Source organism: Poecilia latipinna, unplaced genomic scaffold, assembly GCF_001443285.1.
Source record: "Poecilia latipinna isolate Pla-1442-1.1 unplaced genomic scaffold, P_latipinna-1.0 Scaffold51, whole genome shotgun sequence".
NCBI lineage: Eukaryota > Metazoa > Chordata > Actinopteri > Cyprinodontiformes > Poeciliidae > Poecilia > Poecilia latipinna.
In genome coordinates, this window is record NW_015112667.1 from 84,095 (window position 1) to 109,503 (window position 25,409).

General features: G+C 39.2%; 1 protein-coding gene across 3 annotated transcripts in view; it reads left to right on the forward strand.

Annotated features, from left to right (window-relative positions):
• Window positions 1-25,409, forward strand: part of add3a (adducin 3 (gamma) a) — a 117,769-nt gene that overhangs the window by 13,562 nt on the left and 78,798 nt on the right. Inside the window, exons 1-2 of one of the 3 annotated variants that reach the window (XM_015051237.1) lie at window positions 3,096-3,121; window positions 3,252-3,295. The gene's annotated coding sequence lies outside the window, so the exon portion shown is untranslated. Of the gene's footprint in view, window positions 1-3,095; window positions 3,122-3,251; window positions 3,296-15,632; window positions 15,814-25,409 lie in introns of those variants that run through there. The other 2 variants (XM_015051246.1, XM_015051229.1) reach the window with 2 other exon arrangements.

The following is a 25,409-nucleotide window of genomic DNA, read 5'->3' on the forward strand; positions in this document are numbered from 1 at the left end:
TCAACAAATTAGAGTTTTATTGAAAAAAAGTTCATATTAGTGACTCGGTTCATTAACTGAAACGCATATAGATTAATTACACACAGAAGGTTTTCAAGTCTTCATTTCTGTTAACACCTCATGGAAACACGACATTTACAATTAGGGTTTTATATCAGATCATTGAAAATACATATCTTAATATAGAAATGTGAGCTTAGTAAAAAGTATGTTTGATATTAAGGTTATTTTCAATCAGATGCTCTTCAACCCCTTCAGCACTAAATGGACATTTAGTACAAAAATACTTTTTTTCTTTTTTTTTTTTAACTCTGGGGATCATTCAGCAACTTTTCAAATTCACATTATTTCACGCAGAACTTATACTACTTTTCTAATCTAGGAGAAGAGAGTTATATGACAAAAACATCTCATCATTTTAGTTGGAAAATCGCCAAATAATGACTCCGTTCACCAGCTGTCAATATAAAACCATTGCTCTTGGAGAAAACTTCCAGGGTATTTAGTTGAAAAAAAACTAACAAACAAAAATAATAACTTTATGTGCTCCAACATAGCCTTGTAAAATATGTCCAATGCAAGAGAGGATAAGTTTTTACCACTAAAAATACTTTTTATTACAGTCATACAACCTCTTTTGTATGACTAATTTTTGCAGTCCAACTTTCAATTATCTAAATAAGCATAAATCTGCAGTTATGGCCACAATTATTCATTGGATGAGGTCATTTTACAAAAAAAAAGGCAGATAAATTATCCATACTTGATCTGCATTATACCAGTCAATCCCTTTTTGTAATTGCTGACGAGGTTTGAGTGAATTTTAATGAGTTGCTAATTGAAGAGCTTCAAGACCTTGAGGGTGGAAGACCTCTTTGCCATCACCCTAATCTTTAGGTCCACCTACAGAGTCGATAGGATCTGTGGATGAGTCAGATTAAAGTCTGAATTATAGCTGGGCCAGTCCAAAATTACTACATTTTGGTAAAACAAACAAATAAAAAACATATAATAATAATTATAATAATCTGACCAACGTATACATCAGCTCAAAAATCTTCGGCCTAACTGCATTTCTATGACCATCAACTTGAAATGTGTTTGTTGGCCTCCTATTTTCAACCCACTGGAATTGCTCCAAATATTTTTGAAGTGTTGTTTGGGACCGGTCCCAAAACTCCCCACTGGCTGGTTATCATCATCATCATCATCATCGTCATCGTCTTCATGGAAGTCAGGTTCAGTGACCTCAACAAAAACACAGCTCACATGTCATCAGTCAGCTCTTGTTCTCCCATGGCGAGCCATGCTGTTTGGTGTTGACACAGTTGGTGTTTTTGTGGATGACACAGATGATCACTGAGGGAAAACCGACTCCTCTGGGCTTCCTGCAGTGTGATGGTACAGGTGGTGCAGAGCGTAAAGTGGAGTGGAACGGAAAATGATCGGCCTCTGTTGGACCTCAGTGGAGAAATTCACCAGCAAAGTGACGGGACAAGTCCAAGCATGTAGACATTACACAAAAATAACATTTCCAAAAGGGAATAATAACAGACTGTACTTTACAACATGACAAAATACGTTTCAGTTATCAAATATAACATAGTCTGATTTTTATTTTTTTTTTAAAGTACAACAGGGTAGGATTATTTTTTTTAAATAATACAAAATGTCCAATATTTGTGCGTTTAAAAAAATATTTATAAAAATGGAGAAAAAACAAGGATGTGCAAAAAATGGCAGCGATGTTGTTGGATTGAGGAAAAACTTCAAGGTTTGATCTAAACACTTATTGAGTTTGTGGGTAAGCAGCAGTGACGTTTATAAAGTCAAACTGCTGCAGGGAGGAAGGATCTACGTTGATGCCTTTTTGTGCCCAGCTGATCATCGAAGGAGCTCTGCTGTTCAATTAATCCACTTTTATCAAAATTCTTAAAAAAACAAAAAACAAAAACTGGTTAAGGCATCAAAGGAAACTGGAGAATTTAATGGTGCAAAATAGTATTGTTAATTTTTTTTCTAGATCTGTCAAGAATACGATCATTGAACCTCGTAACTGAGGTGAAGCTCTTCTCAATCTAAACTTCTGTTTACATTGCTTGAACTTCAAGTCTTCTCACACTATATCAGCCGAATTTAATGTATTTCATTGGTAGTTTCTGTGATAAACCAAACACCAAAGTGGCAAATAACTGTGCGGTGAAAAGATCTTGTGGATAAAATTCTAAAAGTGTGAGATTCATTTGACTTCAGCTTCTGATAATTGAAATCAAGTGCGGCCAATTGCCTACAGAGGCCCCCTTTATTTGAAAACTGAGTTCACCTGTGCGTAATTGAATCTCAGTGCTGCTTAGGGGAGGCCTCAGATGTAGTAGAGAACATTACTTAACAAACAGCATCACGAAAGCAAAATAATAAAATAAGAAAACATGGCAGACAGAACAGGGAGAAGGTTGTGGAGAAAGTAAAACCAGGGTTGGGTTGTAAAACAATCCCCAAACTTTGAGATATTTGACAATATTCTTCAGTCCAGAATCTGTGGGCAGACTTGTGGTGATCCAGTCATCCAGTGACTGAGCTTGAGCTGTTTTGCAAGGAATAGGTAAAAATTTAGTTTATAGATTTGTAAGGAGGCCAGAGATGTTGCCCAACAGACTCACAAGGTATTTCTAAAAAAGCATGGGCTCATTGGGGATGAATACAATGTTTCTTTTCTAATCAGAATATTAAAGCCAAGTATTATTCTCCTTACACTTCCCAATCCTGTACGGCTTTGTGTGTGTGTGTGTGTGTGTGTGTGTGTTTTTTCCCTATAGCACAAAATCCATGTAACATACATCAAAGTTTGACTGCAGTGTGATAAAATGCGGAAATGTTCATGAGGTGTGGATACTTTTACACAGATCTGAGTGAAGTCCAGATCATCTCATACAACTTGTTGGTTGTACCTCTGGTCTTTACTTACACTTTGTTGAATTACAAAGTATGCTGAGATTTCAAGACCACAGAAATCTCTTTACAGCACATAAAGATGTTTTTCCTTCCAAGAAAGCAAGAGATTTCCTCATTTGTGTTTTTGTTCCTCTCCATTTCAGGACTCAGAAAACTCGCGGCGTTCAAAGTAAATGCTTATTTCTGCCTCGAGCTGTGTCAGATTTCTTAACCTTTAGATGCCTACTGTGGTTTTTCTGGTTGCAAAAGTCCTTGAAGACTGAAACACATGATGTTTTTTTTTTTCTTCTTTTTTGTAGCTTACAAGACGTGATTAAGTTGAGAGAGCAATCCTTTCTAAGAGGTAAGAATTTCATGCTTCTCGTTCCAGCTACTGAACTTTCACACCTGTGGATTAGAGGGACAGCACTGCTCTGTTTAGAGTATTTCTTCACACATAGCAAGGAGGTTTGAAATAAAGTAAAAAAGGGAAATGTTTAAGTGAAGTGCTCCATGAGGCCTTTCTTCCCTCAGCTTCCCATCTTTCCTCCTCTGTGGTTTCTGTCAAGGACACAGCAGCCACCAGGAGGGAAGTTTTGGGCTCGTTTTGGAAAGCCTTGAACAAATGACCACGCTTTGGTTTGCTACGGAGCCCTCCAGGGGACATGGGGAATTTTTTTTCTTTTGCGTTCCCTCACAAAACTTTTGCGTTCCCTCGCAATAATGTACTGATGAGTTCAAGCGGCATAATTGAATACTGTAAGCCTTTCTTACGGTGGCCGCCGTACTTTCTGCTTTAATACAAGCTTATATAAGGTTTTTCCATGAATGTTAATATCTCGTTGTGAAATATCAGACATTTTATATATTTTTCTTCAGTATAGAAAGCACAACAAACCTATGATAAAAACAGAAACTTTCTGTAAGTAGGAAAGAAATAAAAGCACATCCAAACTATTTGGACTATTTCTGAGTTATTATCGCGGGGTAATCAGTCATCTGAGTTTTAATTGTGTCTCTATTGTGTTCGTAGTCTGAATGGTTTAAAGGGCTGCTTTCGGTGCCGTTCCATCTGAGCCTTAACAGACATAAACATGCATTAAATAAATTGATTTTCAATCAGTTTTTTGCACCAAAGAGTTAATAATAAACACTTTTTATTATTAAAATAAAATGTGCAAACTACACAGCAAACTAATGGTGGTAGAGGGCCACCATTAGTTTGCTCCTGTCATATCAATAATTACTTATTTCATTCATATGGCTCTTACAGAGCCTCAGAGAAAACATGTTTATTATTATTAAGTCTTTGGTGCAAAAAACTGATTGAAAATCTATTTATTTTCTGCATGCAAGGTTGAGATGGAACGGCACTGAAAGCAGCCCTTTAAACCATTCAGACTACGAACACAATAGAGACACAATTAAAACTCAGATGACTGATTACCCCGCGATAATAACTCAGAAATAGTCCATGGAAAAACCTTATAAGCTTGTATTAAAGCAGAAAGTACGGCGGCCACCGTAAAAAAGTATTCAGTTATGCCGCATGAACTGATCAGTAGATTATTGCGAGGGAACGCAAAAGAAAAAAAAAAATCCCCATGTCCCCTGGAGGGCTCCGTAGTTTGCGGTTAAAAGAATCCACAATAGACTTTATTTGACAAATATTTCATTTAGATGTGAAAGCAGTACAGTAATTATACTGTAGGCTGCTTAGTTTTTTATACATTTTAATAAAACATTGTCATACGTCACCATGTATTGTCACACGAACGTGCGTAGTCTCTCATCAGTGTCCGTCCCTCTCTGTTCTCCTGAGAATATCCTCAAACTGTCACCTATTGCAGTTGCTCCTTCATCGTCCTGATCTGTTTCCCTGCTTTGGTTTTCCCCTCCTTGTTATTTTCAGCTCAGACATTAAAACACCACTGGCACACCTGTCAGCTGATAAAATCAATTTTGTTGCTACTTTTGATGGTTAAATTGAAGCTCCTGCTTTCTCTTTTATCATCTTCTGAGATTTTGCGTTTTCTTCAGGCGTCATCGTTTAGTTTGGTTGCACTTACACATGACTGCGTCCTTCATTTTCTTTCCTGTCCAAGTGTCCAAATTGTGCCTTTGCTTGGTTTATAATGGTATTAATGAATTTTATGTTGTGAATATAAGGAAGAAAAACATACTACAGACATTATCTAGCTAATCAAACAGCAAGAATGTTCAACTTCACCAGATTTAAAAGAATGTAAATCCTATGTTTAACTTCCAAGATACGAGCTGGTCATTTCTAAACGTAGACTTTTTAGTGCAAGTGTGAAGCAGGTAAGTAGAATCTTTTATTATTATTATTAATATTATTATTATTAATATTTTATTTCCCCTGAGGTTCCCATCAGTCGGCTACCTCTCCTCAACTGGGTTTGGTTTCCTTCTTGCAAACTTCCTTCTTGCTCCTGCCAACGATGTGGAAGGGTTAGCTGAAGCGCTATGCTAGTACTAGCGTAATTTCTCTCTGTTTCGACATGACTTGCGGATTATTCGACTGGCAGCATTTTGAAACGCTGTTCCAGCTAAATGCGTGTGGAAGAAAGGCATCACTGCTTTATAAAGTTAGCGCTTAGCTGTCATAACTTTTTAATGACTGCTCTCTGTGCCCTGTGCTTCCAATGCAGCAAGTTTCTGTCTGAAGGAGACCTGGAACAAATGCAGACGCAAAGAGACGTGCGTCGCCTTTCACTGTGCTTTTAGCTGTGTTGCTGTAATTATTTTACAAGCCTCTTTCATGAATAAACCCAGTGGGCTTTATTCATGTGGTATCATAGCAAGCTGGCTAATGCTACGCTAAGCAAGGATAAAACTTGCCTCAATTGTAGAAGTGAGGATGGGTGTTAAGACATCTTGTATTGACATTTGCTACTGTTGTAATGAATTAGCTCTTCAGTCCTTTTACTCTGACCTTGCCCCATGCTTCCCATTGAAGCTGACGTCTTTGTGATTTTGGACGTGATCCCCATATTAAATGACAACCACAGCTAAGCTTTATGGCTAAACTCCTAATGCTCCAATTTATAAATTACTCCACAATAGAAAGGAGATTAGCAGCTGTCGATGTAATCCCGTAATGAGTTTCATTGTGATTTCTATGTTCAGTTTATCCTGGGCTGATGGCTAAAATTGAGATGCAATGAATAACTTAATCAGCTTTGATTGCGACATGTTCCCGGTTGGACTTTTTTAATGTCGCCAAGTCTTTGTTTTTGTTTTCTCGTTGTTCCTAAAATAGCATAATAAAACGCTGAACTTCATTCTTAAGCTCACCAGTTAATTGTACTTAATTCCTGTCTGTTTTTATTTAACTGGCTCTGCAGAGATTCGTGAGACGAACTCCCAGTTTCTTCAGAATATTCTCTTTTTCTTCTTCACTGGGTCATTCTTGTAAACTGGTCTGATGTGACTCACATTTGTGAGAACATGAAAGTGAAAGAGAGGGAAGGACGTTGCATCCTTTAAAGAAGCTAATGGATGCAAAACTGTTAATATAAAGGTTGAGAAAAAGCCACTTACACAAAGGAAGAAAACTGAGACGGGCAATAACTTTACTCGTAAACCGTTTATACAAATGAGTCTCAGACTTTCCGTCTGTCTTTTTCTGTCTGCTGGCTTTTTTTTCCTCCCCGTTTTTATTTTTATTTTCACTGCTTCTTCTCTCAAGTCTCTCTTAGCCGTTCCTCCACATTTAATTTCTCCTAATTTCTGCAGTTGTTCTCGACTCAGCGGTGGTGCAGACATGCTGATATTGTGTGTGTTAATACTGGTCTGCTTTGGGTTTGTTGCCATCCTAAACTCCAGATAGTGAGTAGCATGGAATCTAAATAATTAGATAATATTTTAGGCATTTAATGTAAAAATGAAATCAAGTAATCTGCTAAAATGAACTTATGTTTCGATCCCATGAAACACGCCCCAAAGCAATACAATTGATTCTGTAGTACAATTGACTCATCTGTAGTTAATAAATATTTCAAATCTGTGAATATTTGCTGTGAAATGTTTAAATATCATGTTTTATATACAATTATTTTTTACAGTTTACTTCCAGTAACCACCGGGACACAGAAAGAGAGACTGCATTGACTGCTGCATCCTCCTGTGACGGAGAAAGGATGCAAAAAAACTAAAACTCACAAAAAAACCAAACAAACTATTAAACTGTAAAGAATAAAACAGGAAGCATCGGACAACAACTGAGAAACTGGTCACATGATGAAGACTAGTGTACTGATTGCGGATGAAGCAGCTCTGAGCTACGAAAACTTCTAACGTTATAAATGTACCAAAAAAAAACATCTACAAAATAACAAAACTACTTAAAAGTCAGGAAAACATTTTTTTTTAATCTAAATCAAACAGAAGAACTTCAACATCGTCATAACCAGATCTGTCTACAATACACCGGATAGGTAGATCTCAATCATATTTCCTGAGAAAAGGTTAATTACAGCAAATTTATCTGGCAGGGATAAACTGACGAAATTGAACTTGCTTATTCTTCTTCCTCTCCTTGACTGACTTCCACTGATCCCCTTCAGCTGATTATTTATCACTTGAGTGTCCTTCCCAAGAACTGACACACTCCTGATTCTCAGATACAAACGGCTTTAACTACACTCCAAGTGGGAGTTTTCCTGATAAATAACAGCTGTCTCCTTTGCGCCTGGCTGACGAAAAACAGATTTTGTTGGTTTGTGGGCGCTTGTGTCGGTGCTAATTGTTAATGTGCTGGTTTTGGTTGGAGCCTTAAGGCCACATTTTTTATGATTTGTCGTATCCTGACTGCTGTTGTGTTAGGATGGGGAAAAACAACACCAGCGACGGCTCTGATCTTACCGACGCGACTCTGGATCTTCTGGTTTGTGGATACGTTGAGTGTTTGCTCACTGATTGGTGTGGCTGAGGAACGTTAAGAAGCGAATATTGAATTTCAGTGCCTTCATGATGTCATTCAAAGTAGGAATCTAAAAAGGCTGCAGTCACCGATTGGAGCACAAACGAGCATAACGCAGCGCATTTCACCGTTCTTGTAGGAATGCGAACGCGAAGACGCACCTTTCAACTCACTCATGGAAATTTCACTTTCAGCTCTCTTGGCCTGTGGAGCTTTTGCTGAGCAGAGAGGCAACAAATGACAGCTTTGTATTTTAGGAGGCTGGGAAAGTGGGGCAACACTGACACACACATGGATACACACACACACACACACACACACACGCACACACACAATCTGGCAGAGTCAAAGCCAGTGCCCAGTGCTGTTTTGCTCAATAGGCTGATTCATTAAGGCCTCCTCATGACTCTGGAAGGGAAAATGGAGTTGTGATGAAGGGGAGGATGAGCAGTGAGGAGTGCTGCAGCTCAGCACTGTGAGGCTGACGTGACCTGGCAGTGGTCAGTGTGTGTTAAATAGGAAGCAGTCATGACCCGACACACCGTCTATACGAAAAGGCACTCACCTTATCAGAGTCCTTGTTTGCATGGACTAGTAATAGTTTTACTTGTGTAAATGTTACAAAGAAGTAGAAATTTTCCATTGAGAGATCATTTTAACCCTTTCATGCATAGTGGTCACTACAGTGGACAGCTGTCTGCAAGCCATTTTCTTGTTTCTTGTGGATTTTTATGTTATAAATGCGCACAGACCACTGAAGTGGACACTAGTGCATCATACAACACACTGCCAACTACTGGCCATCAGCTGCAAGTACAAGAACGTTTTTTGTTAAATCCAGTATGGCCGACAGACCGACCCAGTCCCTCCTTCTACTGTAGGGGACCCTTACAGGTAAAAAAAAATATTGTGACATCAAGTAGCCCGTAAAGAACAATACTACTGATGTATTTTCCAAATAACAACTTTGTATTTGGAGAAGATTGCAACTGATCACCCAGAAAAATAAAAATCTAGAAAAACATTTTTTTTTATTTAAAATTTTTTTCCCACTCTTTTTTTTTTTATACCTTAAGAAAATCTAAAACGCTTTGGAAAACGAAATCCTGACCTAAAGGATCACATTTTATGCATGAAAGGGTTAAAAATTGAAATATTTCCATAAGCATTATAGGAATTGTGTGAATCGGTTAGTAATTGGGGACTATTTGAGCAAACCTTGCCACACACATAGATATAAGCCGTTTGTTTTGTAACAAATGTTCAACATTTCTGTTGAAGGTATTCATTTTTAAATTAGTTTTTTTCCCCTTTAATCCCCAAGGAAATTTTCTCTCCATTTAAACTTTCCCTCAATAACCTCAGATACCCAGAATAAGGAAATGTCAACAGTCCATAACAAATATTTCAGAGATTTTTTAAATTATTATTATGTTTTTTTGTGTGTGTTTCTTTTGTGGGGACAGTGAGCTCTTTCCTCTTATGAGAATTTTTATTTCGTGGTTTCTGAGCGACTTCTGAAATAGTCTTCAACAGGCTAACTCTGCATGCTTCTCTGACTCCCATTTCCAGTGTGTGTTATAGTCTCCGACTCTCCGGAAGAAAACCAGAATGGTATGCACGCCCGCAACATGCTGGCTGGTAATCTGAAACCTCAAATATGTTTTGAACTTACACTGTGGCTTAGCTGTCGTGTCTTCATAAATAATGTATAGTTCTTTCTTTTGCATTTCCTTTGTTGATAGCAAAAATAGCCATCCTGGTTTTATTTACCAATTGCCTCGACATTTAGGGGGATACTTAAGAGTATTTCACGATCGAGCCATGCAAGGACTTGACAACATCCAAGTCCTTGTCTGCTCAGCCTCAATAGAATCTGAGCATGTATACATTTATTTCACCATCTTTATATTTAATTCACTTAAACTCTGTAAGATTGGCAGCAGAAAGTTGTTCTCGTGAGGATTGTTCTAAACAGAAACGCTGGACGCTGAAGCGCGTTCGTCTTGGTTTCTCTTTGACTGAATCAAAGAGAAACCTTTATGACTTAATGTCTCCCTCCGGATCGCGCTGAGATGAATCTGAATGTCGATCACTTTTACAGCCTGTATTTAATTACTGTTAGCCTTTTTGTTTAACGTGATGTCGGCAACATGAAGTTTATTTGGTCTTTTCTCTTTGGTTTTCATTCAGACGAAAAGAAACCCATTAAATTATAGCTAAAGTAAAAGAACTAGATCTGAGGATTTTGCTGTGGAGCCTAATTTTATGTCATAATAATAAACACCTCCCAGCCTTGTTCCAGATTTGAACTCATTAGGGGACGCTGTTATGTTTTTGCTGTCACAATGCATCGGAGTGAACACGAACAGATGAAGCAGACCTCCCTGCATCCCACCAGACTTGGTCCGAAACGTTCCGCCTCACCACCTGAGGCTTGGATCAGGCTAAAAAAAAAAAAAATGTTCTGTATAATTATCAAAGCCAGATGCTTGGGGCCATTTGTCATGTTAAATTATTACAACAGTCCACATTTGCTCATGAATATTGCATTGGGGACAGAATTGTTGACACCTTAGAGGGGAAAAAACCTCATGAGTTCATGAGGTGGCTCCATGAATAATATACAATATAAAAAACATTACATTTCAAGCTTTTATCTAAAACTATTACTAAGTTGATTTTGTTTTTAACCAGATTCGTATATTTTGTAGCTTGTAAAAACAGGCACAACTCAAACACTGGAGAATAATTCACCTTTTTATTGTGAAACTTTCCCATTATTTTCTATTCCAAAGTGCTAGCAAAGTCTACAGGTCAAATTCGGGTTTATGATGTCAGGATTTATATGATGAGGCAGGGGTTGTAGAGGGATCTTCAAAGGATCTTTGCTCTGTAGGGAACTCTCCGGCATTTCTTCAGGTATTTATGTGTCGGACCAAATTTTCCAGCGTGGGCTCACTGTCCGAATTTTCCCAAAGCCTCAGAAAGTTTCCAGAGAATACTCTCTGTACTGTTGACCTTGTATAGCTTGTGGCATTGATTCATAGACTTCCATGTAATCAGTTACAGCAGTTCACAGGTTGGTTTGTCTGGTTTTTCGGTCTGGGGCGACTGTTCTGTCAACCAGCAGCTGTTATTCGTATGTTGGGTCTAAACCGTTTCTCAGCCATTTTCTGGGTTTTGGGTGAATGTTGAGGCTCTTATGGAAAGAGGTCAGTTTCTGCCACAGTGCGCACACCTTAACTGATGTGATGGAGAGCCAACAGTTTGTTGGGCTCTCGTGTAACTTTGGCTGGTCAGCCAATCCTTGTAGTCTTCAGCAGTTTTCAGAGCCTGTGGTTAAATATTTTTCTGTTTCTTGGGTATTCCCTTTAAGTTCTGACAATTGGCATCCAACCTTGTCCTCCATGGTGGACATTGTCAATTGTGCTCATCCTCAGTGTTAACTTTACCAAGTGCTTCAAGTATCATTGTTGCTGTACTGTATAAGAACTGGTTGATTCCTGTGATGATGTACTTAGTTCTGCTTTCACTTGGTCTCCTAGATGACCAGATATGACTGGAGTGTTGGATGTAATGCAGAGTCAAACTTCAATCACAAAACTACCAGATTTATTGGCATAAATCTGGTAGTTTATACCAATAAATACCAGATTTTTATTGGTATAAATCTGGTAGTGCTTGTCTTACAGTCACAAGCTCTGGGTATCTCACTGTCATTGAATTTATTATAACTCCTCTGTATGGCAGAGTACTGTAGAGTTAATGTGAAGCTTTTGGTGGAATAATTATGAGATGCAGCAGAAAGGGTTTGTTATTTCTTAACATTGTGCAACTTTAATTGTTTTTTGATACATCCAACACACGGTATCAGACGCAATAATAGATGCAAACTGAAATTAGTTTTTAAGTATTTTTCTATTAGCAGTTAGTGTTTTAGCACAGTTTTCTTTAAAACGAGAGTTAAAGCGACATTAATTTTAGTTTTTTCTAGAGTATCTGTTCTCAGTGTTAGATGTCAAATGTGGGTGTAATTTACTTTTATTTCTTAGCCAGCAGTGAGAGGTAGATTTCATGACGTCCGCTGCTCTGGCTGCTTTGTCTTTGTAGTCTGACCACATGTGGGATTTTTTTCTTCTTTTTTTTTTAAAGCTGTAAAACAAACACAATGATTTAACATAATAAACCAACTGCTTTAACAGACACCGCTGTTCTTTTTTTTTTGCCAAGTCATGTTTTGTTTCCAGAACTGGACACCATCCAGCAGGCCAATGCAGGCGGCTGCAGGTGAATCCTAGCAGTAGCTCTGGGGGTTTTTAGGGAATTTTAGCTTACGTCAGCATTTGCAAGCTTTGCTATCCCCTTGTGCTTGCTGGTAGTGAATAGGATTGATTCAGTCTGCATGCAGATCGTTTCTACGTGGAGAACGTGTGTGTGTATCTACTAGTATGTGTTGTGTGAAGGGGTACCGATGTATGTATTCATGCATGTTTTGTTCTTGTTAAATAGAAACAGATCCTGAGGAAAAAATGTTCTGTACTTTGATGCTGCAGCTTGGTGTGTGTATGGGTGTGTGTGTGTGTTTCTCTTGGCACTACTCTTTATGTTTTTGATTAGGCAATGCTGAAGATTACTCACATGCACCAGTGGAAAGAACCGCTGATTATGTCCAAGAAACTTTCAGGGTTGTTTTTTGGTCCTATGTGGAGAACTGCACTGAATTAAAACCTGATCAAGTGTAAGACATAAAAATGTAAACAAGCTTTTCTTAAATTGATTAATCAAATCAAATAAATCTGTCTTGCATTCAAAGATTTGTCAAAAGTGGAAATCTAATTGAACATCCCATTTTCTGTCGCTCACAAATGTACACCATCAAGGACCAATGAAATTACGTCATAGTGACTCGCCTTCTTTCATAAGAAATAAAAGTGGAATGAAACGGCAGTCTTCAGGACCGCGGTGCAACAGACAGAGATAAATACGAATTAAAAACTAAGCCTGAATCTAAAATTAGAGCTAAGCTAAGAATGCAAACTTAATGCTGATACATCTTAACAGTAAAACAAAATATGCAGCTGACAGCCGCTGCTCTGGGAGATGAACACTAAAGAGGAAAATGTGCGATTTGCAAAAGTGACCGAGTGCCGCACAAATGTATGCACAGAGTCTGATTGATAAATAAATATAAATATTCTCAGTTATTTGATAAGTCTGTACATTCTGGGATCTGTATATGAATTAGTTTTTGTTCAGCTTACCAACTGGTGAAAGGCGTGAACAGCAGTGTGCCGAGTGCACAGCCCTGAGGGACTCTATTTTTTTGGAGATGCCTGATTCATGATAGTTTGCAACTTCCACATCTTGTTTATTACAGTGTCAACATGTGACAAAATTGCAAGGTGTTGATGCAAATACCCTTAGCTTGCCTTCCTTTTTTTTTTTTTTTGCCATTTTGTGACATTTTAAAAATCCGCTCAAACTTCACATATGACATTTGGATGGAAACATATCTATCAACACCAATGTGAATCCTATGTGGCTGTCATATTTCGCTCATAAAAATGAATTATAAAATACAGACCTAAGCACAACCGAAAAGAAAAACAGAAAAAAAAGTGGAGTGTGTCATTTAAGTTTAGATTTTGAAATTTGAAAAGATCTCATTTGCCTTTTCTAATAGGACTTACTTTACGTCTTTCTCTTCTTAATGGCGTTATTGCGAAAAATTTACAACAGGCAATCCTAGCATTTAATAATAGACATGTACATCCCTTCATAACCCATAGAGGCTGCCGAGCCTCTGCATAATTTCACACAAATATGTGCTAAAGTTAGACCAGGCATCCAGCTCCAGCTATGCTGCAGAAGGCCAGATGGTGAGGTTTATTCTGGGACAGGTATGCTCCGTCTTACCGGCCTGGTTAGACGCTCTGACAAAATATCTGCAAGGCTTGTTTTTGTGTCCATATGCCATTTAATGCATTTACGCGTCTTGCATTAAAAACGGCTTTCTGGGGATATTTATTTTTCTTTTTTTTTGCGAACCTAAACTGTTACTTGCTAACTACAAATTACTTATGACAAGGCATTCATTCTGGTTGAGCTTCAACACACCGCAGCTCCTCGCAAATAGTTTCCAGCGTGGGAGATTCACTTGCTTTCAGGGTTGATGAAAAATTGATCCTCTTCTCCCAGACACAGCTTGACAAACATAAAACCACATTTACCTCACGGACAAACCGAGCTAGCAGGGAATCCCTGCCTCTAAGACGCTAACAGCCGGTTACTCAGCACACCAGTGATCCCCACTTTTTCTTCCTGATTGAGTGATTGTGAACTGATACAGGCTCAGATCGCTGAATTTCTTGGAGCTGCTCTTCGTTACCGTCAGTGGGGGTATTGTTTTGGTTCTAATTGTTGCCCGTGTTGGTCACCTATAAATTCATGGTTCTACTCCCTAGATGGAAACGTTTGCACAAGAATCAGCAATTAAAGATTCACTGAGAGGATTTACTTCAATTTTAGCCTGTAGGTCAGACTCCAGTTCATTTCTTCACTGACAATAAAATCCTTGGCTTCAGTCCATTGCATTGAGTTGAAGTCTCAGTGATGAAAGAACGCATAAATCGGAGGGAGAGAACAAGCTCAGTGGGTAGAAGTGGAATTTGGTAGGACCAAATCTGTTACATTTGATGTAATGTCAGCTTTCAGCAACAGACTTTGGGTTTCATTTTCATCCTCTTTGACAGACAAAGAAGTAGGACTTAAAGACAAATCATTAAAAAAAACAAAAACAAACGGGGTCGCAATTATAAGAAGTTTTCAAATGTTAGGTTAATATTTAATCTTAGCCTCCTTCTTATTTAACTTCCTGTTTCACAACTCTTGAAAGCCAAATCTGCAAGATAAAAGAATGTGTGACGCTAAATGATAACATTTGCCGTTTAAATTTTTTTTTTTTTGAGATGTCCAACTAGATTTGATTCTTACTGTGTATGCAGTTCATGTTAACTTGAATGACCAATATGGATTTCTTCTTTTGCACTCTGATAAACTCGTCAGGACGTCACCCTATTTGCAGTAAGGGTGTTATTTCAAGAAGGTACTTGAAAATGATATCTACACTTTAAGCATAAGCTGTGATAAAATACCGCCCTTTTTAAACCTTTTTAATGGAGGTTTATGTGCAACAATTTCAGTTTTTTTTTTGGAATGCCAAAAATGAAGCTTAAAAATCCACAACATTGACAGCAACTTTTTTGAAAAATTGCTGCAAAATCTGTAACATTATGACTGCAACAATCACAACAACAACAACAAAAAATCACCACCCACCCTGACTGAGTTGGGAATTTGAAGTTAACTCTGCAAGAGGAGGATGATGAACTACAGGAAAACATTTCTAATTTACTCACGATTATTCTCATCTTTTCTGCCACCGTGAACCTCTTTGCTCATAGCTGAAGAACCTCAAGGAGCACAGAGGCTTTAAACAACAACAAAAAAAAGCCACACTTGACATCTTCATCAGGCCAGTCTAAACCAAACAAACTAAACAGTGTCACCTCACACTGTGTCATGCATGTGTGAATTTAAATCACCCCTCCCCCCTTTTTCCCTCTCAATTGTCCCCCTATTCTCCCCCCAGCCTGCTGACCAGCCCATTGCAGTGCCTGCTGCAAATACCGTCGTGTTTTCCAGCAGGCAGACATACCAACGGAGGGTGCCGGTGTTTAGAGGGAGGAGAAAGAGAGAGAGCGCTAAAAGGAGGGTAAAAAAAACAGAGTGGGAGGAGTGCAACAAGGGAAAGAGGGCAGCAACAGTTTTGCACAGAGTTCTGGCTGAATGGGAGAGGCGTGTTAGAGCGAGGACTCGCTGCAGTGCAGGTGGATCACAGCTGAGGAGGAACACTCTGTTTGGCCGTCCTGCAGGTTTGTACGGCAAATTCCCCCACTTTTAACAGCTGCTCGGGACGGCGCCCTTTTCTCTGCCGTAGTCTGAATGAATGGATGAATGGATGAATGAATGCTGTTGTTGTTCGTCATCTGTCAGGGCTGCCATAGCTCAACTTTCCACGCTTGCCGTGGTTATCTTCTAGACCTGCAGTGCTAAAGACAAGCTCATTGATTTTTATCTCGGAAATTAATCCTCCTCGGTCACTATGGTAACTTTATAGGAGTTTCTGCTGTGTGTGTGTGTGTGTGTGTGTGTGTGTGTGTGTGTGTGTGTTTTTTAAGTTCAGTTTTCTTCAGTGCAGCAGAGGCCATTTTTCCCTCCTTTCAGATTGAGTTCTTTTACTGTGGAGAAGAATAGAGCTGGGAGCTTTGAATGGCTTTCGCTCTGCATATAAGAGGTGCCGCCTTCTCAAGTGTCAGCATGCTTCTGGGAAGGTGGCGGGGGGTTGCAGAGGAGGGTGCGTGTGTGTGTGTGTGTGTGTGTGTGTGTGTGTGCGTGCGTGTGCATGTGTGTGTGTGTGTGTGGTGGCTGGTGCTTTATCCTTCTATCCCTCACCCATAAGAGATGAGTTGTTACCTGTGTTCTGTCTTGTACATGTCATAAAATCTGCGTTTATCGTCAGAGATAACTGGAGCTGCTTGGCTGCTGTCCCAACTTTTAACTGCCTGCACAGAAGGGGAAGTGCTGCATAGAAGAAGTGCCTCATTTCCAAAGCTGTTTGTTTGCCACTGTCAGAGTAGGGATAAGGAGACTTTTATGAGGTGCCAGTTTATTTTTGACTGTTGTTTTCTGCTCCCCCCCCCATAAAAGATCCCCTTTAATGGCCGTATAATCATCTGACCGATGCGGAGGTTTGTGGTTTTGCTATTTATTTCCATGACCCCCAAAATGCCTTCTCATAATGACCCTTTTTTGTTGCAGTGTATTGCTTGGAGTGTTTTCCATAACAATTTTAGTGCTGCTTGAAGACCCCTCTTTAGAACATAAAGAAATCACCGGAACCGTTTCAGATCAAGCATTTCTGACTTCGACACTCAGCCTTAACTCTCTGCTGCAGTGATCTGACTCGAGGCTGTAACCATCTGCAGATTCTGGGGCCCGGTTGAATCTTGTTAGTGCCGGAGCTGTTTTTTAAGGTGTGGAGTAAGATTTCTGCTTGCGCCGAAGCTCTCTGCACATCCTGTGGCGCAGATCACAGTATCTGCAGGCGGGTCGGTTCTGATTCATACCCGAATTCAAACTTATCAATGTTTATCTGTTGAATCCGGAAGGTGCATCTCGATGACTTGAAATATCAGAGAAAGTGAATTGTTTCATTAGTTTTTATTGTAACATTATGTCATTTTATTGCACGTTGTTGTTGTTTTTTTTTAGGTTTTTGTCGTACTGGTGTCCTTTATTTACAGTTTTAGTCAGAAATTTGGCATCCAGAAAAGGGGGTAGGACCCTGAATGGCTGCGTTGAGGATTAATATCATCAACACCCCACATTGTGTTTTTGTGCTTTTACCATCTCTAAGCTTTTGTGACCAAAATTAGCACAAACAAAGGCTTGAAATGTATCACAAACTTATTCCAAGGGCTCCCAAAAATCCTTTATATCCTAACTTTTTGGTGATATACCAATTTATTGTGATGTTCGTGGATTCGGTCGGCTACAATAGCGTAAGTTGGATTAACTTTCAATGTTGTTTTGATTCACGTCTGATGTGAATCTTCTATAAAGCTTTGATACGGAGGCAAAGTTCATCGTGTTAATTGCTAATAAGTGAGGGAAATATTGCAATATTGTGTTTTCCTAAAGGATTCGGTGTATAAACTTGTATGTTACCTCTTATCTTTTGGTTTTTTTTGTTTGTTTTTTTCTCCTAGGTAGCACAGCTGGCGTTCTTCCCTGGCTGCTTTCAAATAAAGTCTGACATCTGCTCCGATAAGTCAGTGACACAACCTCATGCATCTTTTAGTCAAAATTAACTTCAAGATTCACCCCGAATCCCGCACTCGTCGGCATGGTGATGGCCTCGCGCTTTCACAAATTTCAGCTCGTTTAATCAAATATTTGTGCAGCTCGTTTTTTTTCTTCCAGAGAAGCAATAAAAGCAGGACCCTTGCTGCAGGCTTTGTTTGCTCTCCTCTGAGGGTTCCACATTGTTTCATGAATGACTTTGCGTGCTGAGCTCTTGAAAACGTAAGAAAGAAAAGACGCTGCTGCTTCAGGCTAAATGATTTGCAGTCGCGCTGGTCTCGATTTCATCTCCCGAGGTCCTGCGCTATCCCCACAAATCTTAACTCCACATGCCTGCTCTCGGGTCAGGGGGTTTGAGATGAGAATTCAGACACGTTTTCTCTCTGACTTATTTCGCTCCGGCTCTTAGAATTTTGATAACGTCCTTAAAGTAAGAATGTGTTCTCTCCCGGCTGAGGGGACCGAGCAAATATGTTTTTTGTGAAATACGGTCGTGTCTAAATCAACTTTAGTGCCTCTCTGGTTTCTTTTCCTCATGTTTCCAATTATTAGTGCTTACGGTTTAGTTTGTGCAAAAATTTCAAATCGGTTCCTTTAAAGTTTTTCATTCCAAGGAGTCAAGATTACTTAGTATCTTTTAAAGAGATGTTGCCTAAACACCTTCTTTTTCTTTTCTCCAGAGTTGTACTTATTAGGGCTGGTTATATGAACTGAGGCTGTGGTTATTTGTTTGTTGCGTCGTTTGCTGGCTTGCCATCCCATCATTATGTCATCGGCATGGTTTCCAGCTGTCTGCACCAGCTGGACTTGATTTTGTTTTCTGTAGCGTCATCTCCAACCACCAGCCTCTATGTGCATGTATCCGATGTATGCATGTGACGGTGAACACATGAATTACACCTTCATAAACCTGGGATTTGTCATTCAAAACTACCAACACAGCAGAGAGTCACCTGGTTTGCCGTTTCACTTCATGGGATGGATGATTTGATTTGGTGACTTTGATTAGGACCTGATTAAACTGCTGATCTTGGTGTTGAGTTAAACCAAACGGATCCTAAATAGAGAGAGAGAGACTTGGAACAAGTTAATCCAGAGTTCAGATTTTTTTAACTTTTAGATCATTAAAAAAAAAAAACAACTTACAAAATGGTAAACATTGGATCTGAAGTTCTCTTCAATCAGATTCTGTTTTGTTTTTTTAGTGCTTTGCGTACTGTAAAAACAAATGTGATGACTTGACCTCAACAAACCTCATCCTCCTGTAGGAGTCTGCTCAGAGTGAATTTATTTAGATATAGTCATCATTGGTCCAAACGCTGATCAAAACAATAATCAGCAATGTTGATGGGTAATGTAAAAAAAAAAAAAAAAAAAGGGAATGAAAATTATGAAGATTACCTGGCTTGGAAAAATGGGCACAAATTGGGATGTATGAAAACTGGCAAGGAGTTGAATTTGCTCCTAGCCTTTTTAAAAATTAGTTTCCTTTCTAGTCTCTTCTTACTAATAGTTTGACCAATTGAATGTAGTGTCAGATTATATATATATATATATATATATATATATATATATATATATATATATAGAGAGAGAGAGAGATCTCAGTTGTGGTACTGTATGCAGTGTTGCTATTCAAATAATTTTTCAGGGCTTTTATTAGCATGAATGAATGAATTTTCACTTTTCTGCATCACAAAAATAAAGCTTCAAAGAAAAATGTATTCAAACCAGTTAGCTAACATTATGCTTCAAACATCGACATTAGTTTAATTTGGTATTGATGTAATTTGTTGAGTTTCGTCACACAGTAAATGCTGCATAAACTTCTACATAATAAGATGAGGTAATCGTCTGGCTTCCTGCTTCTGCAGCACTGAATTTAAGCTTCTTGATGAAAATCCAGGGGTATGTGCAGCTTTTCCAGGCTCCTCGGATCAAACTTTAGGTTTCTAAAGGCAGATTCCAGCAAATGAACTCATCAGCTGATGGGGAAAGAACTCAACAATACATTTCATTTTGTAGAGGTTCGATCAACCGCAGATTTTTTTTTAAACTTCCTGTATACGTATTAATGATTTTAAAGATGCAATCAAAATACTCTGTGCTTTGGGAGCTTGAAAGTGGGAGTGAATCCAGACTAAGCTGCTAGTTTTAGTCATAGGATATATATTTAGATTTTGAAAACAGCTGCAGAGAGAGGATATAAACTAAGAGCACGTATCAAAAATATTTTTAGAATTTCATCTCTAACCCTGTGATATTTGCATGAGCGAGTACATTTGCCTGCATTTCTGTTAAGTTCTACATGTATGCAGTGTTTTCAGCTTTACTTGTTGAGTTGAATCACTGAGACTGTCATTAGACCAGATAAGCTCTTTAAAGGGTCCAAATTTCGAACCTTTTTTTTAAAAGTGAGCCAGGATTTGGTTCTGCTGTATCACTCAGCATCAAAGCAAAGCCGTTCCTGTTCCACTCTGTCTGAGGTTGGCGCTAAAACGGGAACGAACAGTTTGAAAGGTGTTTTATGAGCATTTTTATGTTTAACAGCTCATTGACTTTTACTATAATTTATTTCAAATGCCCTGAATGAGTGCTAATTTCTCAATTCCCCCCAGGCACTCGATAAAAAGGGAGTTTGGAGACAAACACATCTAAACAGCGACGGTTCACCTACTGTATGGTATTTAAGCTTGTATCCTTGGAGAAAAATATTTAAAAACGATCATCTCATGACTACTTGTGCGGCGTATTCATGCATAAAACTTGCCGAAATCTAATAATAGTGGTTGAACAAACTTTATAATGTGATTACTCCAAAAAAAAAAAGAGAGAAAAAAGTTGGCAGTAACATCCGGTTACAAAACCCTGCAAAAATATAGAATTTTTATCACACAGCTTTATTTTAACAATTTTATTTTTAGTCAGATTTTTGATTTTTGTCATATTAGCAACTTCTCCCACGTCAGCTGTTAATCTCTGCAGCTCCTCCAAAGTCACCAAGGGCCTTTCTATTTGATTCTAATCTCCCTTCACTGCTACGCCTGGATTTTCTCCCATTGAAATGGATTACTCCGCTAGAATTTCAACCAGGGTAATCAGCGAACAGAAGAAAAGTAGTTGTGAACCATGTAGTATGGTTCCAAATATTAAATTAAAATTCACAGTCGCGGTTGTTTATAGCGCATGCAATTTCCGGTAAGTTTCATAGCGTCAATCTGGCGCATTATCACTAGCAAACATTAGCGATTGGGTGAAGTTTAAAATCTGCACATCTCAAGCAAGCAATTGTTTCTCATCAGCAGACAGTCCAGACCCTCTATGCAAAGCAAAGTGTAGAACAAAGAGCTTGGTTTTACCAGGCTGTATGTGCATTTAACACGTTATTCAGATTTTCTTATTAAAAAATCACGTTATCTCCCCAATTCAACTGGATGGACTGCTTTTGTGTTGGTCTTTCACATAAAATCTTACTTGGGTCTGACATTGTGGCTGTAATGTAGATAAACGTGAAAACCTTGAAGCACTATGAATACTTTTGCAAGGCACTACCGCGACAAATTACACATTACGGTTGTATTCCTGGGATCAGCCACAATTTTTTTCCCCCAAACCAGTATCTTCATCAATCAGCATAAGAGCTTTTGTCTCTTGTCAGATGTTAAGTCTGATTTATAGAGTTTTCTTTATAGTATCTCCTTTTCTACTTAACTAAAGCCTGGAAGTCATTTACGAAGTCAGAGCTGGGGTTTAAACTGTCCAGAAGAGATAAATAAGTAGACCTCAGTGCGTAGATACTTTGGTTTGACGTCCCTGTTCCATCGGGGGAATTACATCAGTGGTGAAGAAGAGCTCATCGCTGAACCATCTGCGGTTGACGTTTGGCTTAAACCAAACCTAGTTACTTAAGAGGAGAAAATTTCCACCACTGCTGTTTTATTTTATTTATTTATTTATTTATTTATTTATTTATTTATTTATTTATTTATTTTAAGAGACATTCCATGAGAGCAAAACAGCTGGTAGAAAAATAGAAGAAATATGAGCTCATGGTTCACATTTTATTTGTTTTGTCTCTTTTTTATTCCAGCTCACGTCATTCAGGAAAGGTTGGTTCAGAATGTTCATTCTCAAAATGAAACCTAAATTAAATGTTGCATTGTGAGGAGAAACAGGAGTACTTGGGGGGGATATGTGAAGGTTTTGTGTATGCGTTTGGAAGGAGAGGGGTTGGCCAAGTGATATTTGTTTGTGTGCTGCACTGATAGAGATGTAGCATAAGATTGTCGTGGAAGGACTATTTCAGCTTCTATATTCTGGTTTACGTAGTTTTCTGTCAGACATAAGTTGAAGTCGCGCACAGACATCTTCACTGCGTTCTGTGACTCGACGCGGTTAAGGCTATCCGTAACTAGCTGCTTCTCTTGCTAGCTAGCTAGCTAGCTTTTCGGCAAGTGCAACTTTATTGCCAGTTGGCTGGACGTTGTTAGTTTTCACCCTTGACTCACTTCTGTTACCAACCCATGCTAGGCGAGGTGCATTCTGTGTGAAAAGGGCAGAGCAGAGAGAAACACTAAGCCACTACCAAGAGCCACAAAACAAACCCCAGAAGTTTCCCAATTCATGCTATGATTGATTGTAAATATAGCAGAATCTCCCAACCAATTCCTACATTTATAATTGTTTTCATCCTGTCTTAGCTTTAATTCAAGGTGGCATTAAAACGCTCTGAAAAAATCTTGACTTGATTTGACATGTATCACATTGGTAAATATCAGTTATTGACACGAACAGCAATAATAGATATAAAAATCAGCCCAAATTTTCATATAATTTAACTTTTTTTTTAAAATTAGTGAATAAGTTTTCTTTGATTTATAACTATGTGTGGATTACTGGATTGTTGTGGACACAGGGAAATATTGTGTTCAATACTCATTTTACCCATTGTATTTATACATAAAACATCTGTTTATAAGGAATTTACCTTGTACTTTAATGTGGAAATGTGCATTGTTTCAGCTCCAAGTCTAAACTTCCACCATAAAATCAGCCAAAATATTACCTGCAGCAACACAGGACCAATAAGTCCAGATCGGATTATAGACCCACCAGCCAAATATCTGATCCAAGAATGAAGTTGATGGGACTGTTGCCAAATCTCAGTCCAACCTCTAATCTCTCCATCTTTCCCACAACCACAAGACGTGATGACGTGCGACATCAACAAATGTACATCCATGTACTTTCTGATCTGGGTTTTAGTTGCTAATTGGCTGCTAATTAGCATCAATACTGTCCCAACATTTGATTATTTTTGCCTGCTATAGTACAACTAGAGCTTTTGATTGCTTTTCAGGCATAAAATCAATTTTTTAAATTTTTTTTAACAAATTTAAAGAGGTCCCCTCACACCAAATCTCCACAAATCACTCCGAGCCCCTTTGAAGAGGCCACATCCGCGATTCTTCTAGCAGAAGAGAAAATTGGGTCCAGAGAGGGAAGACGGATGAAACCAAACCCGCACGAGTGTGTCAGAAAAGAGAACAACGTATAAATTTCACGGGTCAAGGGTTACGACGTTCAGACGAACCAAAGAGAAGTGCAGATTTAGACGTTTTTGGGGGTTGGGAGGTGAGTGGGTGTGTGGAGACGTTGCACATGGAAAAAAAATATAAATTTTTCATAGATAAGGGGAAGAAACGAGCGAGAGGGAGTTGCATTTTTAGTGGGAGGAGATGTTATGAATGTCTTTCCCCCCCCCCCTCTTCCATTGTCATTTCCTCTGCAGCTGGTGCTGGGTTGAGGGGGGAAAATAAAACATTACAGAGGAGATCTTAAATCTAAACATTGGTCCCGCCAGTGGGCTGGGTGCTCCCAACCACTGACACGCCTGCAATAAAACACAGCGCCTGATTTTTGTTATGTGCTGCTAATGATTGCAATGAGCTGCCAGGCAAAGAGTAAAATACATGGAAGCGGCACAAGCTTACTGCTAGATGAATAGTTCTTATAATCAAGCAGGTGTATATAGACAGGTGTACACATACATTATGGAGTGATTTATATGTTGTCGGGTAAGTTGTTTGGCGCTCTCTTTCATATATGTGTCTGTATTTAGTCTGACAGGAGTAATTCCCCCTGATTTATGACCTCGCATGAGGTCCTGACAGAAACCTCCATCAACCTCCTGCGTCTTCCCCAGGTCAGGTCTCCCTGGTGGGGCCTGGCGGCCTGCAGGTCACGACCTTATTAAAATACACTCTCGGTTGGGATTTTATTACTAGCATCTGCTGGACACCAGAGAGAGAAGTTTCAGCAAAACGGCTCTTTAGCGTCTTGTATTGGTGACTAACCTGGTTAGTGCAGCATTGCTAGGAATTAGTATTCCAGAAACAACTTGGAAATGGCTGCCAGTATTTCCTGCATGTTCCATTACAGATGGAGATGGAACTCTCTGAAGGATAAAACAACCTGGCTGTTCTCAGGTTGGTCTTACTGCAGTCTGCTGACAGTCTCTAAAGTAAATCACAGACATATCCCCACATCTTGGTTATATTTTTAAATATCTTCTTATCTTGCCTCCCTGTGCCTCTTCATTTTAAGCATTCTAGTGACTATGTGCATTATAACAGCTTATACTGGAGCTTGGGAAGAGTTGTCAGCTCAGTCTGCTGTCACTTCATCACTTCCGTGTGACGACTTCACAGATCTAAAAGAAAAATATATATTTTTTACATTCCACTCAGCTTGAAGCGAACTCTGGACCGCCTACAACCCAAGGTCTCGGTTGAAGTGAACTATTGTGAGGTTCAAAAGTGTATGTGAATGCGAACAGACCAGTGACCGTTCCAAAAGCAAGAAGCGGACTATAGCGGAGAGCATTCTGGGTAAATGCAACCAAATAAACGCACAAGTCTATCGCTAGATGGAGAAATGCTGCGTCGTCTTTTACCGACAAGAGAAATCCTAAAATCTGATTCTACTTCAGTTTTGTTTACATTTTGTGAAGGAGGAAGTTGTGGTCAGGTCTTTCTAAGTTTCCCTCTGTAGTTCTTGGTGCAGTTCCTCCACAGGCAATTAGGGGAGATGGGTTTTTCAAATGGTTTGGGTCATTTGACACGGTGCGGTGTGAAAGCGAACCTCGGGAGCTGAAAATGTAACAAATGTTGCCACTTTGATCCCTAATCGAATCGAGTCTACCGGACTATCGGGTGTGAAAACACTCTTAGAAAGCCGCTCAGAGCCTTGAGGGAGACATCTTGGCTCGGGCTCACAAAGGTTGTCACGAGTGCCGCTGCGCCGCCTCATTGAGAGTCCGCCGTTTCACTCGTGCTGCCTGGGGTTTTGGCAGGTAATGAAGCCAGAGATATGGAAGTCATTAAAATTCCTCAGGAACATGTGGACACTTTGTTTATTTTTCCTCCCACGCGGGAGGGTGGACAGCTGCCAGGAGACCGCTCTGTCCTTCGCTCAGCAAGAAAGTGCGAGTCCTGAGGAGGACCGAGGAGGTGAAAGATGGATTAGTGGACGGGAGGGAGGAGAGTGACGGGACAAAGCTGAAACGATGATGGAAGGTGGGGTTCTGGATGGGGCGTGCAGGTCC